This window comes from Bos taurus, chromosome 2, assembly GCF_002263795.3.
Source record: "Bos taurus isolate L1 Dominette 01449 registration number 42190680 breed Hereford chromosome 2, ARS-UCD2.0, whole genome shotgun sequence".
Classification (NCBI taxonomy): domain Eukaryota; kingdom Metazoa; phylum Chordata; class Mammalia; order Artiodactyla; family Bovidae; genus Bos; species Bos taurus.
The window spans coordinates 37,789,390-37,810,366 of NC_037329.1; the positions used below are offsets into that span (position 1 = coordinate 37,789,390).

Here is a 20,977-nt window from a genome sequence, read left to right on the forward strand (position 1 = left end):
ATTCAAGTTCAGCTTCTTCAGCATTAGTGGTTGGGGCATAAACATTGATTACTGTGATACTGAAGGTTTGCCTTGGAAACAAACAGAGATATTCTGTCATTTTTGAGACTGCATCCAAATACTGCATTTTGGACTCCTTTGTTGACTATGAGGGCTATTTCTTTGCCCTGCTTCATTTTGTACTCCAAGGCCTAACTTAAAGTGCCTGTTACTCCAGATATCTCTTGACTTCCAGTAGTCATGTATAGATGTGAGAACTGGACCACAAAGAAAGCTGAGTGTTGAAGGATTGATGCTTTTGAACTGTGGTGTTGGAGAAGGCTCTTGAGAGTCCCTTGGACTGCAAGGAGATCCAACCAGTCAATCCTAAAGGAAATCAGTACTGAATATTCATTGGAAAGACTGATGCTGAAGCTGAAGCTCCAATACTTTGGCCACCTGATGCAAAGAACTGACTCAGAAAAGACCCTGATGCTGGGAAATATTCAAGGCAGGAGGAGAAAGGGAGATGAAGGATGAGATGGTTGGATGGCATCACTGACTCGATGGGCATGAGTTGGAGCAAGCATTGGTAGTTGGTGATGTACAGGGAAGCCTGGCTTGCTGCAGTCCATGGGGTTGCAAAGAGGTGGACATGACTGAGTTACTGAACTGACCTGGAATGCAATTTGGTGCAAACTCTTGGAAGGGAAATTTAATAATGCCTAAAAAATAAAAGTGTACCAACCTGTTGACCCATCAATTCTAATGCCAATACTTAGGATATACTTGGAAAGGTAAACAAAAGCAACCAATCAAATGTTAGGAAACAACAACATCAGTCAGCGAAGGACTGGTGAAATATATTTGCTACTGCTGTTGTTCAGTTGGTAAATCTTGCCCAACTCTTTGTGACCCTATGGACTGCAGCATGCAAGGCTCCTCTGTCCTCCAAAATCTCTTTAAGTTTGCTCACATTCATGTCCATGTCCATTAAGTCAGTGATTCCATCTAATCATCTCATCCTCTGCTATCCCTTCTCCTTTTGCCTTCAATCTTTCCCAGCATTGGGGTCCTTTTCAGTGAGTTGGCTCCTCACATCAGGTGGCCAAAGTAATGGAGCTTCAGTTTCGACAGCAGTCCTTCCAATGAATATTTAGGGTTGATTTCCTTTAGGATTGACTGGTTTGATTTCCATGCAGTTCAATAGACTCTTAAAAATATTTACAGTATAATATAGTAAATATATTATATATATATCTCTATGATGGAACTCCATGCAATTGCTAGAAAGGGTTGAAGGAAATCCACATGTGCTGGTATGATCTATACCATTATTCCAAACATGTGTGGAATAACCAATAAGAAAGACTACCCAGGAAAATAAAGCTATGTAATTGTTTTTTAAAAAGACAAATGCTGAAATGAGCAGAATTTTTTTCCTTGATATACTCAGGAAACTTAACCAGGTAAGGCTTAACCATTGGGAAAATGAACTAGATGTTTGTAGGGTAGGTTACTTGTTATTTTATACTTTTAAGGAGAGTGAAAAAGTTGGCTTAAAACTCAACATTCAGAAAACGAAGATCATGGCATCCGGTCCCATCACTTCATGGGAAATAGATGGGGAAACAGTGGAAACAGTGTCAGACTTTATTTTTTGGGGCTCCAAAATCACTGCAGATGGTGACTGCAGCCATGAAATTAAAAGACGCTTCCTCCTTGGAAGGAAAGTTACGACCAACCTAGACAGCATATTGAAAAGCAGAGACATTACTTTGCCAACAAAGGTCCGTCTAGTCAAGGCTATGGTTTTTCCTGTGGTCATGTATGGATGTGAGAGTTGGGAGTGTGAAGAAAGCTGAGCGCTGAAGAATTGATGCTTTTGAACTGTGGTGTTGGAGAAGACTCTTGAGAGTCCCTTGGACTACAAGGAGATCCAATCAGTCCATCCTGAAGGAGATCAGCCCTGGGATTTCTTTGGAAGGAATGATGCTGAAGCTGAACTCCAGTACTTTGGCCACCTTATGCAAAGAGTTGACTCATTGGAAAAGACTCTGATGCTAGGAGGGATTGGGGGCAGGAGGAGAAGGGGACGACAGAGGATGAGATGGCTAGATGGTATCACTGACTCGATGGACGTGAGTCTGAGTGAACTCCGGGAGTTGGTGATGGACAGGGAGGCCTGGCGTGCTGCGATTCATGGGGTCGCAAAGAGTCGGACAGGACTGAGCGACTGAACTGAACTGAACTGAACTGAAGGTGAATAATTTCTTTTAACTTGTATATTCATCTGTTACTAATTTCTATAAATACAATAGAATAAGAACTGCTGTTTCATTTAAAACCACACTAAGTACCTAATTTTTACTATTAGTTAAAGGCTCTAATTCTGACCTATTGAAAGAGCACATTTTAAGAATTAGTTTTCATAAAGGGCATGAAACACATGACACCAGTAATAAATGACTTCCTTGAAAATAAATGCTGTATAATGTATTGATAATGAATTCTCCTGTATATATTTCTCTTCAAACTCTGCAGGACTCTTTAATAAAGAGGTATCTTTAAGGAAAGTACTTCTCAGCTAGTTCTATAGTTTTAATGAATTTTCCAACAATTTGCCAAAAATAGGGAACAACTTATGCTCAGTATAACCATAAAAATAATATCCATGTACTCTTTTTTACAGATTCTATATATCAACATACCTTCCAGAAATACGTTATAGAAGAGAACCCCACACACACGTTTAAAATTTTAATTTTAATAACACATTTACTTTAAATTTTAAATCATGTTAGAATAAAATATACATAACATGAAATTAAGCACTTTAACAACGTTTAAGTGTACAACTCATTGGCATTAAGGACATTCACACTGTGATGTAACCATACCACCATCTACCTTTGAACTTTATCATTTCTCCCTCCACCCAGCCTGTGGTGACTATCGTTTTATTTTCTGCCTCTATGAATTTAACTATTCTAGGGACATCATATAAGTGGAATCATACAGTATTTCTCATTGGTGGCTGGCTTTGGCTGGCTGGCTCTCTCACTTACCATGTCTTCAGGCCTCATCAACGCTGTAGCTTGTGTCCAAATTTCCTTCAAAGGCTGAACAATATTCCATTGTTCACATATACTACATTTTGTCTATATATTCATCTATTAGAAAGTACTTGGGTTGCTTCTATATATTTTTTTAAAAAGTAAAAATTTTGTATCAAATTTAAGCAAACATAAGATTTTGTTTATAAATACTGAAATTTGAACTTCATCTAATTTTCTACTGTCATGAAATCTTCTGATTAAACCATTAGAAAAGTTAAAAAAAAAAATGTTTGGCTTACAGGCTACAAAAAACAGGTGGGGGCCAGATTTGGACTGTGGGCCAGTCTTTGCTCACCCATGTACTAGAGTTTAAAAACCTAAAAGAATCGCTAACAGTCTGTAGTTTGAAGCAGATTACAACAAATATGGAAGGACTGTAAGACTTGCACTCCAACGTGGATCTGATTCTAGGCTCTGTCACTTACTAGCTAAATAATACTGAACAAGTCATTTGAACATCTCTAAACCCCAGTTTAACTGTTTATAAAACAGGAATAACACTCACATTACAGAAGAACTGGTGTAAGTATGTGAATGAGATCCTGGATGCTGTATAAACCATACAGTTGTTTTTAGGGAACTGAGCACTATAAAGTAACAAATATATAATTTAAAAAGCACCATGTTTTTCCTTAAGGAGTTCACTTGCCAAAAATCAGGGGATCTATTTTCAATTCATAAATGGAGGAAAAAATGAAGTAATTTGACTAAAGAGAGATGCTTGAATTCCATTTTTAATAAGCTCTTAGTATTATACAATGCTAATATACTATTCAGTTAAAAATTTACTTCTTTCACCTTCTGATCATATTCTGACCTCAATAGTTCTGCTTCATCATTTTTTGTTTTCTTAATCCTCATATAAGGCAGATCCAATTTTATATATCAAATCATAAGAAGCAGTAGCTGAAGCAGTACTCATGACAAATGACTAAAAAAAGAGTGGTTGCTTCTTGTTAATATCATATGCTCTATTTTCTATTTATTAAACTTCAGAGCAGGTAACTTCAGAAAATTTAAGGACACTCAAAAAATTAAAATGTATGATTTCTATAGTCAGTGTGACAATATCAAAATATGAATGTCAATGAACAATATGAAGATGGTGGATGAGTAAGTTAAGCTGCTCTTTAACACTCAGATACTGATTTAACACATCCCCAAACCTTTATTCAATATTTCCCATCATCTTACTCTGTTCCTTAACTAGACCTATTGTGATCATTTCACAATATATACAAATAATGAATCACTATGTTGTACATCTGAAACTAATGCAGCGTTATACATCAATTTAGACATGATTTGAGCAATCTCCTGGAGGACAGAGAAGCCTTGCGTGCTACAGTCCATGGGGTCACAAAGAATCAGACACGACTTAGCAACTGAACAACAACAAATGTATCAACTGCATCTCAATTAAAAAAAAATTCCTTCCTGGGAACTCCTTGGAGGTCCAGTGGTCAGGACTCAGCAGTTTCACTGACGTGGTCCCCTGGTTTGGGCCCTGGTCTGGGAAATGGGATCCCACAAGCCACATGGCATGGCCAAAAAAATAAAAAAATTCCTTGTGTCTATTCTGTGAAAATACTGAAAAATAGCTTTTTCCTCTTGTTTTTCGAAGATATTCTGTTCAGTATTTTCACACCAACAACTCAAATCTCCACTTAACAGACGTGAAAAAGATGGAGCTGAATTCTGTAACTCTTCTCTTCTAAAAGCATTAAGTTGCTATGGAAAGCATGCTACCTCTGAGCCGAATGCATGGAGCAGATAGGAAGCAGAGCATCCCACTCAGCCTGTGCACCTGTCCAGGGCCGAGGCTCAGGTAAGCAGAGGCTAGTCCACTGGTTTACGCCCACTTCAGAGGTACACCCGGCTCAGTACCTAGGACCATGCCTGCCTGCTTGAGTGTATGATCAAGAATGAGAACACTGGTCCCTCTGGGAAGGAAGGATAGCACAGTTTGCCACAGGAGACCTTCTGATTCTGTCAGCAGAGTGAATGAAAGGGTGTAAAAAGACCACCAAGTGGCAGGCTATGGCTCTCTCCCACTCTCCTGGAAACTAAACCTAAATGATCACTTTAAATACACACCTGTGACACTTACCTTTTAAAATAAACTAATGTATTTGTACTTAAAGCATTTTAACAGTACTGTGTAATGAAAGTCAAGACTATCAAATGGCAGGTAAGAAGACACAATTTGGCAAAGCCTAGCATTTTCTCATAGAACACAGTAAGTTGGTTTAAACAGCACAGAGTTTTAGAAGAGCACATACTTAGCTGGATTTAACAATGACATGTTCACTGTAAAGGCTGCTGGGCCGATGACTCTAACCTGGCTGCCTTAGAATGAATGGCTTGGATGGTTTCTGGCTCTCTACCCCATTTCATTCATAGGAATATAATTTTTTATGGTTGAATACATCAAACTTTAACCATCTTCTTATACATCCTCCTTCATTTTTAATAAGCATCTAGCAAAGATTCACTTAAGGGATTATGATACTAGTATTACTAGCTATTATTTATTAGGTGCTTACTATGAGCCATATGGGTTCCCCTGGTAGCTCAGCAGTAAAGAATCTGCCTGCAATGCAGGAGACCTGGGTTTGTTCCCTGGGTCAAGAAGATCCCCTGGAGGAGGGCATGGCAACCCACTCCAGTACTCTTGCCTACAGAATCCCATGGACAGAGCAGCCTGGTGGGCTACAGTTCACAGGGTCACACAGAGCTGGACATGACTGAAGCGACTAAGCAGCAGCATGTGCCAGATTATGTACTAAAGCTTTCTATGCACATCATACCTGGGGAGTACAACCAACAACTAGTGAATGACTTCTACACGCTAGGCATCTCTGGTTTTTACAGCCGCTTCATGATTTAACGTATTGTTACTCTCATTGTTGAGATGTCTAAGGTCACGCACCTGGTGGATGGCAGAGCAGGGAGATGGAGCTAAGTGCTGTGACTCCAGAGTTGGTTTTGTCGTTGTCTTTCAGCCTCACACAGTGACCTACAGAGTGTAGCAATGAAACTGATTTCCAGGTGAAGTAAGGGAGATAATACCTCTTAAAAACAATACAAGCCTAAGGAATCCATCAAAGGTCTCTCTGCCTGCCTTATTAGTTTACTCTGATGTGGCCATCTCCTTCAACTTAGTAACTGTGACTCATCAGTCCTTCTTGGGCATTATCTAAGTAAGATGGCACTGTTAAGTAGCACCGTGATGGTCTCAAGTTCCAGGGAAGCAGCTGTGGATGAAGAGAATCTAGTTTGCAGCTTTTAGAAATGATCTTCTCCACTGTTTCCCATCTGATAAACAGGGCCTTCTGTGATGGCCAGCTCACTTTACAGAGAGAGAGCAATGCCTTTAGTGGATCTTAGACTCTTGGGATCACAGATAAGAACTTGAAAGTGCAAGTAGGAAAATAAGTGCCATATTGCTTCATTTATCTGTCTGGATTTCTCCACTCTGAATTTTCTACATGGACTTCTGTTTTTAAGCTCATTATTGTCAATATATCTGATTGAGAAAGAAGCTAAACAAGTCCCAGGTGAGACTGCACCATAGCAACAGGCCTGCCATGAATGCTCTGGAGAGCAGAATTTCACACAAGTATTTGATTGCCTATTCACACTCTTGATTATAGCACACCGAGCTGTTAAACTAAGCTGTATGCCATTAGTGTACTGAAGAACTTTAAAAAATAAGCCACCCTATGTGAAGATATTTTTCACACTACGTTCACATTGAGATGTGTTTAATTGCATGTAGCCCATTTCCCTTTTATTTAGAAAACAAGAGAGACATTTTTAAACTAGTTCAGAACTTGCCAATGTTACAGTGTAGTAATGTGATAAATTGGGCATTACTACCTTTTATCACAGGTAAATATTGAATCCTTATTCTGGTTCATAAATATTTGCTTAATTCTCCATTGTGATTGTGACAGAATATAAATGGACTGCCCTTAGAATTTCATCAGGAGTATTAAAGTACTGTACCTTGAGTTAAATAAACAATAACCACAGTAACTATAGGGGGAAAAAAAACCCGAGGTTAAAACTACCTCAGGCTCAAAGTAGATTACACTTGAGAGCATGCTAGGTCACTTCAGTCATGTTCGATTCTTTGCAACCCTGTGGACTGTAGCATGCCAGCCTCCTCTGTCCGTGGGATTCTCCAGGCAAGAATCCTGGAGTGTGTTGCCATGCCCTCCTCCAGGGGATTTTCCTGACCTAGGGATGGAACCCGTGTTCTCTTATGGCCCTGCACTAGCGGGTGGGTTCTTTATCACTAGTGCCACCTGGGAAGCCATTTATACTTAGACTTGGTCTATTGCTCAGTTGGGACAGCATATTAATAACCAAAAAAAGGTTACTGAGAAAAAAAAAAGTAGTTTATGTCTGTGGATTATCACAAAATGGCAGCCGTCTTACAGATTACCATGGCCAGGTAAGAACACAGATGGCATGAGCAAAATCCAGCACAACCATCAGAAAGTCAACTCAAAGCAAATCCATAAATACCATCCATTTTCATGTTCAAATACATTTAACTAACTCTTTCCACATTTGCCTATAAAAGGTCCTGGAGACAGAGTAAAACATTTCACAAATATTCAAAACAAAGGACAGAGGAATGTTCATGAAGAGTTATTTTTATACTACCAATTCTGTTATTTACGCTACTAGAAACACCCAGTGGTGTGGCTCTAATCCAAATTATTTACATTTGGCTTTGTAATGCATGGTACGATGTTTCTGTAGCAGATCTGCCTTTCTAATTACATTGTGCTCTACTATTTAAATCAGTTTACAGGCCCTAATATCTACTTGCTATAAGGGAAAGGTGGTGTCCCAGAAGCTTGCTGGCCAGGAGGACAGATGGCTCACAATTACAAATACCCCAGAGGAGAAAGGACTGAACATACTCGAACCTTAATTACTTTGTAAAGCACTCAAAGTACTGAAGACTGTCCAGTTACACCCTTGGTATTCCCTCCAGAGCACACTTACCCAACAATGAATCTTCTAATCTTAATGTCTTTGGTGATCTGGATAGGCTGTGAATTTTCCAAATTGTCAAGCTGTGGTTTGTTTTCACTTCAGAGTTCTTCCCTCAAGTTCTTTCCTCTTGCATTTTACTATAAGCAACAAGAGGAAACCAGGCTGTACCTTGAACACTTTGCTTAGAAATCTATCAGCTAAATACCAAGTTCACTGCTTACATGTGCTCCACACAATTGAAGGAGACAATTCAGCCAAGTGTTCTCCTGCTATGTAACAAGGATCAATTTTCCTCTAGTTTCCAGTTATATATTCTTCATTCTCTGAGCTCTCACCAGTAGCACCTTTAATGTCCGTATTTCTACCAACATTTAGCTTAAGGCAATCTAGGCTTCTTTTTTATCACTGCCTCAAAATTCTTTCAGCCTTTACCTGTCACCCAGTTCCAAAGCCACTTCCACATTTTAGGTATTTGTTACCTCAGCACCTTACCTCCTGGTATCAAAACTTGTATTAGTGTCCTATGCCTGCTGTAATAGAAAGGCATACCCTCATAGCTATAGAGTTAGAAGTTTGAGGTTAGTTTCACTTGACTAAAATCAAGGTTGTAAGCTGGGATACATTCCTCCCAGAGGCTGAAGGGAAGGATCTGGTCCTGGCCTCTCACAGCTCCAAAGGTTGCTAGCATACGTAGGCTCGTGGCCACATCACTGCTGTTTCTGTCTCCACCTCCACCCTGCTTTCTCTTCTGAACATGTGTCAAATCTCCAACTGCCTCTTTCTTCCTTGGACACTTGTGAAGGCGTTCAGAGCTGGTCTGGGTAATCTCCCACACTTGAGGCCCTGAATTTCACTACATCCATAAAGATCTCTTTCAATTAAAGTAACATTTACAAATTCCAGTTATTAGGACCTCATATCTTTGGTGAGAAGAGCATTATTCTGCCCACTACAATCACAATATAAAAGAACAGCATATTAATTTACTACAGTCTGTTACATCTATTAAGGAAAAAAAAGCACTGAAACTGAATTTGGCTCTTTCAAAGTGACCATTTGTTACTTAATATTGCAATAAAAGACCACAAAATTACTTTTCTAAAGCTATTATGCTAATATGAAATGCTTATTCTGATTTTTCCATTTACAGATAAGTGTAATTAACTTTGCAAACATAACTTTAAAATGAGGTTGATAGTACAGCTAAGTAGCGTAAGTACTCGTAAATTAGCAAATATAAATAGTTACAAAGACTAAAAAAAATTTTCATGGAAATTCAAAAGATTTTAGGAAGAGAAATGCCTATATTTTAGGAAACTACTCTTTAGGAAAATACTTTTTTCCCTTAGGAGTTAGGGTAAATAAGTGGCTGACATCTCTCTTTTAAAACTAAAGTTATATCCAGTTTATACTTGTACTCTTTGGGATAAAGAAGGGCCAAGGGTGATCAAATACCAGATGGAAGAATCCTGGCTGAGATGGTTTTGAGAAAGCAGCAGGCAAGCTAAGTCCTTGCCAATTTGATCAATTATCCTGGAAGGGGCTTTACAGCCAAGAAACTAGCTCGTCCACTTGCATTTCTGCTACAGTAAAGGAAAGTAGAGAAGCAGGAGTACTGCTGAACAATTAACGCATTTCCTCTAACCTAGAGGCAAGCAGCTTGGAGTTCTCTGGAGCTGTAGTGGCCAAATAAAAACTGTGTCCTTGTTAATAGCTTTAATTGCTTTGGTAAAGTTAACCCAAAGACCACAGGCCTGGTGGGAATTTTAACACTAAGAAAGGAAATTGTTCTTTTCCATTTAAGCCTAGCAGGGAAACCAGAGTTACATTAGAGAATGGTCATTAATACTTAATAGTGAAAAGAATAATGAGACCTAAGTAACTGTATTTGCAAAATGTTATTCTAAAAAAAAGTAAGGATAAATAAAAATGTTATCTAAAAAAAAAAAAGGTTCATGAGGGAAGGAACATATGTGTACCTATGGCTGATTCATGCTGATGCATGGCAGAAACCAACACAGTATTATAAAGCAATTATTCTCCAATTAAAAACAATATTTAAAAAAGGGTTCATGCAAGTCACTTTGCATATATAGTTGTATTTTTTATTTAAAAAAGGCATAAATAAGCAGCAAAGCAACCTAATCCATTTTCTCTGTTATTCACATATTTAAAAGACCTGGCTGCCTAGACTGTGAATTCCCTGTAGGGCATCCCATTCATTTTCCAGAAGTTTTTCTAAGTTTTCTCTTAAAGTACTTATTTTGCAAGCCTAAATTAACAAAGTAGCAATAAATGTTGAATATGTAAAACATAATGATCACTCCCTCATAAACTTAAAAATTCACAGCTATAGAATTTTAGCAACGAGAATGGCTGTGAACAGTTTTTCACCAGAATGCAGAATGTCAGGGATTATCCATTGAAAGTGAGAAGCAGGAAGATTCCACTGGAAAGGTCTTCTATTGAAGAGGTACTAAGGGACCACCCTTGCACACAGCACAGCACTGGAGATCACCCACCACAGAGTCTCGGCCTTGAGGGCAAAGAGCTTGCTGTGTCCCATGCTGTTTGTCCAGAGACTCACAGCCACCTTTTGAAAAACCTGTTAGAGAACATTTTCCAGGATGATGGAACTGTGTTGAAACCTTGACTGTATTCATGTGTCAAAACTCAGGACTACTCACTAAAAGGGTATATTTATTGTATATAAACTATGCCTTAATAAACTTGCCTTCAGAAAATTAACACACATAGTCATAGTTTCTTTTTATTAGGTTATATTTTCACCCACAAGTGCCTTTCTTAAAATTCTGGCAATAACGCTATAAGGTTCACTCACTAATCCACCTTGATGTGCCATACAAATAGATTTCTATGTTTCATACAAATAGATTCCTATGTTTCAGGCAACACTTTCCACATTAAAAGACTATACAATTTAACTTTTCAATGTCAACAGAATAAATTTTTTTTTCCCTGAGAGATCTATAAATGTAACTTTGTTTGGAGCGGAGCCACAGAAAGCCTCGGAAGAGTGTGTGCCTGACCCTTCTGGTGTTTTCTCGTCTAAGATGCTGGGATAACACCATTAGCATTAGCCACATTGCTCTGAGGGAGAATGCTATTTACATCAGGTTAAATCATTTTAGAACCCTTTTTAAAACCACAACCATATGTATTAGGCATAACTATAAATATTTTACACAACTTAGATGTTTTTATTTCCTATCAGTCCATACAGTTTTTAAAGTAATCACTGAAAGAAAATAATATTTATCAAAGTAAGCTACTGTATCTTCAATAAAAGTTCTGTAACATTAAAAAAACTTGTTTTAACTTAAAATTTTGTTAACAGATGCAAAATACAGGCACCAGAATATTAATAATCCTTTTCTAAACACATCAACATGAAAGATTAAAATTCTGGGTTCTGAAGTTAAACCGATCTCTGCCTTCTTCCTCTGTTTATTAATAAATTGTAAATGAGAAAAAAGTTACCCACTTTTAATTCCAAATTTGTCTATTTAAAATGAACTTTAATAGAAGGATAAGACATAAAAGGTGTCTGAGCTAGTCTCTTGCGATTTGTAACATCTTACACACAGGACAATCCAAGGAAGGGAGTCTTCACTCTTGTAGAACGGTGAGCGTACAAACGGTGACTGCAGAATCACACTGAGACCAGACCACTGAAAGCTCTGATATTAAGTTTATCAAGGAAATGGATCAAGTGGGAACCAATATACCTCAGGAAACATTTAGGTCATATAGCAATACACAGGTAGAGGCCAATTAGCCCTAAGAAATCCTATGTAGGTCTATATGAATATCTTTGGAGGGTCTGTGTTCTAAGAACCCCATCTAGGAACCAAAAAAGTCATACTGTTCAAAACTTCAAAACAGATATTTGTACAGAGGCAAATGGCTAGGCAAATGACCTTGCTAAGTAAGATCAAAGGTATCTATCTATATGTTGTCAAGGTGCAGAAATACGCCAGTCACAAAGTACTGATATATTATGGTATATAGCATAGTCTGAAAGGCAACCAAAGCTTTTGCTCCATCTTGAAAATCATGGTCCAGAGATACTGGTTAGGATATTTTATGCACAGGAGGGACCTCTACAGGGAAGGAAATTATACCTAAAATTTAGCTTACTCAAATTCATCTATGCACATTAAAAAGAGGGGGGAGGAGAAAGTGGGAAAAGGCACATAACATTGATTTGTCCCATTGTTCTTAATTTTAACTTAGAGCACTTTATTTAGGTGGTGTGTATCATGTTTTTCCACTGTAAAGTCACTTGTTTTCCTTTTGTAACTAATAACATCCTATAGGGAGATACTTTGAGACTATATAAATAGATTATATAAATATCATGTTTCTCATCATCCTTATATACTAGTTTTAGCAGCCATTGGTGATTCATGCTCCAAACAATTATTACTATCAGTTCAGTTCAGTCACTCAGTCCTGCCTGACTCTTTACAACTCTGTGGACTACAGCATGCCAGACTTCCTTGTCCTTCACCAACTCCCAGAGCTTGCTCAAACTCATGTCCATCGAGTCAGTGATGCCATCCAACCATCTATGGTGGTTGCCAAAGGTGGGTTTTTTCCTCTCCTAATTCTATTTCAGGATTAATTTTGCACAAGTGTAATGGATGCTCATGAAAAATAATGGACGATTCTAAGAAAGGCTATCTACTCATTACACCCCAAGAATTCCTGATCTTTTTTCCTCAACTATTAATACTTGAAAGGCTGACCCAACCCCATAAGACCCTCTAACCAGGAAGAAGCAGTCCCATCTGCCAAAATACCATGGCTGGTGTGCATCGATTAAGTACCAACTAATTGCAAACATTTCAGAGGTGGGGGTCAATTTTCTTCTCTCTTCAAGACACATCTATGTCCAGTTATAAGAATACAATGTAAGTAATACAATGATGCATCCCCTGGATTAATAGCTTGTCTTGATCCAAACAAGCCCACAAGATCAAATGCTTCCTGATAAGGCAAAGATGAGCCAATGAGTTAATAGGGTTAAGAGAAACAGGGATGGGGAGTGGGGTTCAGGATGGATTTGGCAAAACTAATACAATTATGTAAAGTTTAAAAATAAAATAAAATTAAAAAAAAAAAAAGAAAGAAAGACCAAAAAAAAAAAGAAAAAAAGGATGGAGGGGACACATGTATACATATGGCTGATTCATACTGATGTATGAAAAAACCATCACGATACTGTAAAGTATTATCCTCCAATTAACATAAATTGGAGTAATTATCTTCCAATTAACATAATTTTTTTTTTTTAAAGAAGGGAGCAGGGATGAAATATGGATGAACTTCAGAGGGCTGACTGCACCTAACTACTTGTAGGCCCAGCTATTCCCAGAGTGCTGAATAAGCAAAGAATGGGGGAAGAAGTCAAAATCAGGGGTGGGGTTAGGGGAGGGGTGCAGATTCAACCCAATCACTCATCCCTTATAGGGATAAAGCCTCAAGGCCACTAAGAACTTTCTCCCAAACTCTGAAATATACTGCAATAAAATTTTAAGGGACTGAAGCAGAACACAGTGACTCAAGTTTATTTTTCAGACATGAAATAAAACATGATACTCCTCTATAAAAATACGCTCTGGTAATGCTGGAAACGTAACATTACGGAGCTGTATAACCTAAAGCAATTTCTTCAGTGTTAACATAGAGAAGCCAGATACAAATATTAAATTTTTTTCCACAGGGTTAAAGTTTTACTTATCCATCCAATTCTGTTTCTTCATAAGCAAACATGAATATAACTGTTTCAATCTTAAAATACTCCAGAAGTATAAGATGTTATTCCCATAATCCTGGTCCTCAAATAGATGAGTCAGGCTTGATTTTATTAAAACTACCAACACAGGCTCCTTATGTTATTTTAATAAAATCGTTTCCTATAAAGTACTCCACAGACAGTTAATCGTCTGAATCCCTGTCTGCCATCCCAAAGGCTTTATCTGTAATTCCAGTCATGGCAGATTACATTGCACACATTCTTCTGCAACAGAAAAATAAATGTTAGGATGAACAAATCTAAAACAAAAATTTTACAAACAGCAGCTTCACCCAGCCTCAGCACAGATCTGAATTCTGGCCTTTGAGCCTCGCTGGCCGAACTCCAGATAACTTCATTCTTCTACTCCCAGCCTATTAGGTCACCTTGTTTCTATATTTTACTCAAGGTATTTGCTCAAAAATATTTGCACCGAGTACTGAGCTAAATGAAGGAAATTAAAAAAAAAAAAATTGTTACCAAAGAGCATGTGCTCTGCTGAAGCTCACAATCCAGTTTAAGACAAGTCACATTTGGGTTTTTTAAAACATAGTATTTTTTTATTTTAAAGTCACCTTTGGGGTATAACTTTCATCTAATAAAACCCATTTCAAAGATGCAGAGTTTGATGGGTTTCACTGAACATACACAACAATGAACTATAACTCCAATGAGATTTAGGGTATCTTGCTCTCCATAAACTGCCTTAACTCCTTTTCTTATGCCCTTCCCCCTACTCCTTGGCAACCATGGGTTGCTTTCTGCTGTTGTAGGTGAATTTTGCCTGTTCTAAAATTTTACATAAATGAAATAATGTAGTATGAACTCTTCTGTGTTTGATTTCTTAAATTAGCATGTTTTTTAGATTTATCCATATTGTTGTGTGTATCAGTGGTTTCTTTTTTCTTATTTAGTAGTATGAATAAAATAGAATTTGTTTATTCACCTGCATGCAGACAAGTAAGCTGTTTCTAATTGGAGGGTACTGTAGACATCCACAAATGCTGCTATAAACATTCATATATAAGTTTTTTTGTGGACGTTTTTATTTCATTTATTCTTAGGTTGTACTCAAGAGTGTTGGATCATGAGGTAAGTGTATGATTAATTTTAGAATTTGCCAAAATGTTTTCTAACGTGGTTTTATCTATCTTACAGTCAAATAGGCAAAGAAATGTAAAAAACATCTTAAGTCGCAGTCACAGGTCATATGAAAGTAGGAGATAGCCCACATTTGGCTGTAGTTTGCTGACTCCAACTCTCAACTTTTCTATGTGTAAAATCATGTCTTCTCTGTAAAAACATAATTTTAATTTTCCTTTTCAATTTTTGTGCTTCTTCTTGCTCTAATTTTCCTTTCCAATTTTTGTGCTTATTCTTGCCTTACTGTACTGGTTAAAATCTTGGAATATATTTAGTCTCTAATCATGAAATATAACACTAGCTTTAAGTTTTTCATAAATGCCCTTTATCTGGGCCTGATTAGAGGCTTCATCATGAATGGGCACTGAAATTTTATCAAATGCTTTTTGTTTTCCACTGAGATAATGATGTGGGTTTTCTCTCTTTTTTTCTATTAATCTGGTGAATTACACTGCAAAATTTTCAAATGCTAAGCCAACCCTGCATTCTTGGGATAAAACATACTTGGTCATGATGATCTAAATTTTTACATATTGTTGAGATGGTCTCTGTAATATTTTATAAAAGATTTTTATATTTATATTCATGAGGGATAATAGTTTATAGTTTTTTTTTTAATCATGTAATGTTGCTGCTGGTTTTGGTATAAATGTAATGTTATATATACTATCAAACACCGAGATTACTACAGCTTCTTCTTTCCTCTGTTTGTCTACCTTTCCTCTTAAAAATGTGTAGAAGAATACAAATTTGCATTTCACAATGCAAAATTAATTCTTGAAACTTGATAAAATTCCTAAAACATACTTGCCATAGATAAGTTACCAGTCTGATTTAACACTTACATTAAAACTGAGTTCAAAGTTCAAACCAGACTGGTCAGACTCCAAATCCCATTCTCTGAACAGCTGCCATACTATCCCTGGCCACCTAACCAGTAGGGAAGCTGAAATGCTGTGAAGTCAAGTCTTTTCTAAAATCACTCAGTGTTCAGCAACAGAACAAACATTAAAAAAAAAAAAAAAGTCTGACTTACTCTAGCCTTGTGCTGTGTGATTACAACTCATCTCTTACCTTTTACCACCTGAACTTTGGTACTTCAGCCATTCATGTATACAGGCCCAGCTTACTTTTCTCTCAGTCCATAAATCATACCCCACTGCTTTTTATTCATAATCTGGGCCTCAATGCTTCCCCTTGTTGATTCTTTGTGGAAGTTGTTTTAATCTTCTATTCACCAAGCTGAGCTGCTTGAGAAGGAGTATTTTTCTCAAAAGTGAAATTAGGTTGAATTTGACACCTAACTGGGCTAATTACTGCTTACAATTTTTGGCTCATGCCCTATGCTGTTACTATCCCAACAAAAATATACTTTTGTTTCTTGTTTACCGAGGTCAACTGACTCCCAAGTATCTTGTGACTACTTAGAAAAGCAACATTCCAAAAAAGAATCAGGTTTTAAATATACAATGCCTTTTGTTTATACCACCTAACCATCTTTACCTAAGCATTTTCTGTTTGCAGGTTTCAGTTCAGTTCAATTCAGTCACTCAGTTGTGTCCGACTCTTTGTGACCCCATGAATCACAGCGCGCCAGGCCTCCCTGTCCATCACCAACTCCCGGAGTTCACTCAGACTCACGTCCATTGAGTCGGTGATGCCATCCAGCCATCTCATCTTCTGTTGTCCCCTTATCCTCCTGCCCCCAATCCCTCCCAGCATCAGGGTCTTTTCCAATGAGTCAACTCTTCGCATGAGGTGGCCAAATTATTGGAGTTTCAGAGTTTCAGCTTCAGCATCAGTCCTTCCAATGAACACCCAGGAATGATCTCTTTTAGGATGGACTGGTTGGATCTCCTTGCAGTCCAAGGAACTCTCAAGAGTCTTCTCCAACACCACAGTTCAAAAGCATCAATTCTTCGGTGCTCAGCTTTCTTCACAGTCCAACTCTCACATCCATACAAGACCACTGGATAAACCATAGCCTTGACTAGATGGACCTTTGTTGGCAAAGTAATGTCTCTGCTTTTCAAATGCTATCTAGGTTTAGAGTGCAACAATAATGCAGTAATAGAGATGGTTTTCATAATGTTTCAAGGAAAGTGAAGCAAAAATCTGAAGAAAAATTATGTTTGAACAACAACAACAAAAACCCCAAACTATATGAAAAAGTATATTGGGGGAAGAACTTTACTAAATTCTTTGGTTAAAGGAATCTAAAAAGCTAGGCATTTGAAATCTTTTACTTATTCATTATATTTAATGTTATTTTAAGTATATCACATAAAATTCTCTACCTACAAAAAATTCAATTTAAATAAATCCCAGAATAGTGTTACAAATTCAGGAAACATTTAAAAAATAATCTGACAGCCTAATGCAGAGTTTAATGGGTAGAATCCAAATGTCAAGGTATAAATGACTGAAGAAATACCAATTTAATCTAAGCTTACAATTCATTTATTTTCAAGATTAAACCCAGCAAGTATACTATAATCCAGTATCTCCCTCAACCATAAATATGCTTCTAATTTTGAAGTGTTTTCAAAGGCATTGCATATAAACCTTTTTTGATTGATCATGAGAGAAACTATATGTAGGAGAAACTGGGTTCTGGGAATTACATGAAGAAAGCAATCATAATTTTTGGCACAACTGATTGCCAAGTGTACAGAACTTACGTTCAAAGACTTTTTATAAACATTAAACTAATTAGATCATATTATACAATGCACTTATGAAATTTTCTCACAAGTTTATAAATAGGAAAAACTATGGTACCAGGTTAGAAACAAGCATGTCACTAGGTGGTAAATATGCAGATATATCACACACACACATATTTATATATATTACATATATTTATATATAATTATATATATTTATATATACATAAATGAATGGCTATAATTTTTCATGGATATGATGAATAACTACTATAAGCAAGTTTAAATACATGTGAAGATTACGAATTGAATGTAGGTATTATTAGAAAAATCCTAACTTCTACATCTGCTTAAATTCCATTATAGTTGTGCTTTGTTACTATAAAAAGCATTGTTCATGAGATTTTATTAATGCTTTACAATGTGTAACAAGGGCACTTGCCCTCCACCAGTTTACAACTTAGAAGAACAGACTTACCCATATCTCAAAATTTTAAGCCTCTTTTTCCACTTCCCTTTCTTTGAACAAATAACAAGAGACAGTACTTCTGGTGGGGTTATAGGAGGAGCAAAAAAGGACAAAACTGAGGCTGCAGGAAGAGGAAACAGCTGGTAAAGTGAGAGTATACAGAGAAATGGAGGAGGCCCAGGCGTCTGGTGAGGAAGCTGGGCCCCCAAAAAGGGAAGCAGAGAAAGACTTCCTCCTGAGATAACCAAGCTAATCAGAATGAAAGCTCAACTTTCCAATGCCCAGTAACTCCCAACTAAATATGGAATTTAGGCTTGCTCTCTGCCATGCTCAGGACTCAAGACTACATGTTCTGGGTCTCTGGGTGCCCAATGACATGGGCACGTGGAGAGAATGGAATCAGATCCTGGTCCTGTGACTGAGAGGCCTTTGAGAGTAAAAGGAGGAGGAAGTGAGTGTGTGTGTGTGTGTGTGTGTGTGTGTGTGAGGAGGAAGTGAGTGTGTGTGAGTGTGAGTGTGTGTGTGTGTGTGTGTGTGTAGGGAGGGATGGAGGGTGAGAGAGTGGTGGTTCATTCATTAAGCTCCAGCTTCCTTAAATGTCACTCCATGGCTACTATTCCCCATTTGCACCTGCACGTAAAGAGGGGTCTCTCATGACATAGTTCTGTGCTCTCCTAAAGTCTGGACAGATGAAGCATGTGAACTTATTCAACAGCTAGTTATATATGGCAACAGTTATGCGTAGACAGAGTTGGATGGATGACTGAATGAGAATAGAGGACCTTCTGGCTTCTGGTGGCATGTTCCATTTAGACCACATTCAATACTCAATGTCATCAAACAAAACAAATTCTTCACTACTATTGCTCACAAACAGCAACTTAACCCATTTACACCTCATTTCCCATGCATTTAAAATATTTAAGATACTCTGCACAGTTCCTAGATCACAGAGCTACTGGGGGCAACTTACTTAGTATACACACTGTCATCACGTGCACGGTGCCTGGCCCAAGTGCACAGTGTTTACAAACTTCTACTTACCTCTCCGACAAGGATAACTAGGATGGCTAGAACTGGTCTAGTCCCTCAGTGCTCTTCTTCCTAGTTACAACCTTTTCATGCATTCCTTTCTAAAACTGGCTACATGGATTCTTTATACTACTTAATAATTTTTCATTTCTCTGTTATCTTTGAGTAAAGAGTTGCTTCACAGGATTAAAATTTCTGGATATTCAAAGCTAATCTTCCAAAAGGCAATTTATTTTCTGATTTCAAACACCCCTAAGATGTTATGCTTTCTTCTAAATAGAATATATGGAACACACACACTTTTCTTAATAATTAATCACAATCTTACTAACGAAACATGCCCAACCACAAACATACGGTGGCATCATAATGCCTGAGACCTGCCTTTGAGTTGTTCTGTATCCTTCTGTGATACGGGAATGTCTCTTGGTGCTGTCACAGTCCCTCTTCTAATTCTGATGTCCATCTTGCTTTCTTTTTCCTTCCCTCTATTCCCTCTCCTCACCTCCCCCCTTCTCAACTCCTTGGCTAAATTTGCACACCCAAAACATAATCTACTGAAATACAAAGATAATCAAATTATATGCTGCAGGCTAGATGGAATAAGGTTAAGAGTGAGGGCCTTATAAGGACATTTTCACAGCAATTGTTAGAATGTTTCAAAGGGGTGAAGCTGACAGTGGCCTGGCTTCCAAACAAATGCATATGTGTACACGCATATGGGAGTGCATACACCTGTGTGTGAGCACGTGCTGTATGTAAATACACTGGCTATTTAGGGGATAGTTCCTGGTGGCTCAGATGGCAAAGAGTCTGCCTGTAAAGCAGGAGACCCAGGTTTGATCCCTGGGTCGGGAAAATCCTCTGGAGAAGGAAATGGCACCCCACTCCAGTATTCTTGCCTGGAGAATTTCATGGACAAAGAAGCCTGCCGGGCTATAGTCCATGAGACCACAAATAGTGGGACACGAATGAGTGAGTGACACACACATACACACACACACACAGGAGATAGTTACTGTAGGCAAAACACTTTAAGTGTATTATTTTGTAATATTTTAAACTAAGCCTACAGACTAAAATGGAGAATTTTTTTTTTTACCTTAAAAAGTTAAATATGATTTAGTCAACAAATATTGGAGTACTACAGTCATATGCTGAGCATTGTTCTAGGTACTGGGAATAAAAAGTTGAAAAAGAACAGATAACTTTCCTACTCTTAGGGATTAAAAAGTTTGAATTAGAAAACGTCTTTTGTTTTCTTAAAAGAGTAATGTTTTGTTGAGATTATATTGTGAAATTTACTCATTTCTAGTTAAAAACTGTAGAGGAAAAATTTTCAGTATTACACAGGAAAAAAACTAACAGATGTAACTCTGGAGAGAGACCTGATAACATTATGAAAATATATTTAAAGTTAAGACCCTAGGGTAGTATAATTTTTCCAAATGCAGGAACAGAGAAGTAAAGAAATAGAAATGAAACATTAAGATATCATAGCATATTTAGTAATTTCCATTACTATGTTACAAGATGGCAAGAGCATGAAAAATTTGATGAGGGTTTTTAAAAAAATTTAAGCAATATTAACATGACTTCAAAAATCGGCATATTTAGGCTTAAAGGGGAAACAAAAGAACGTTTAAAAATAGAAACTTATTGAGAACCAAGGAAATTAAACTCAACAACAACAAAACAATCCAATCGAAAAATGGGCAAAAATCTAAATAGA

At 37.4% G+C, this 20,977-nt stretch overlaps 1 protein-coding gene across 17 annotated transcripts in view; it reads right to left on the bottom strand.

The window, feature by feature from the left end:
• The window catches only part of PKP4 (plakophilin 4), a 258,317-nt gene that overhangs the window by 145,025 nt on the left and 92,315 nt on the right, over window positions 1–20,977 (bottom strand). Inside the window, exon 2 of one of the 17 annotated variants that reach the window (XM_059891463.1) lies at window positions 8,124–8,251. The exons of the other annotated variants lie outside the window; for them this stretch is intronic. The gene's annotated coding sequence lies outside the window, so the exon portion shown is untranslated. The remainder of the gene's footprint in view (window positions 1–8,123; window positions 8,252–20,977) is intronic. 17 annotated transcript variants of the gene reach the window in all.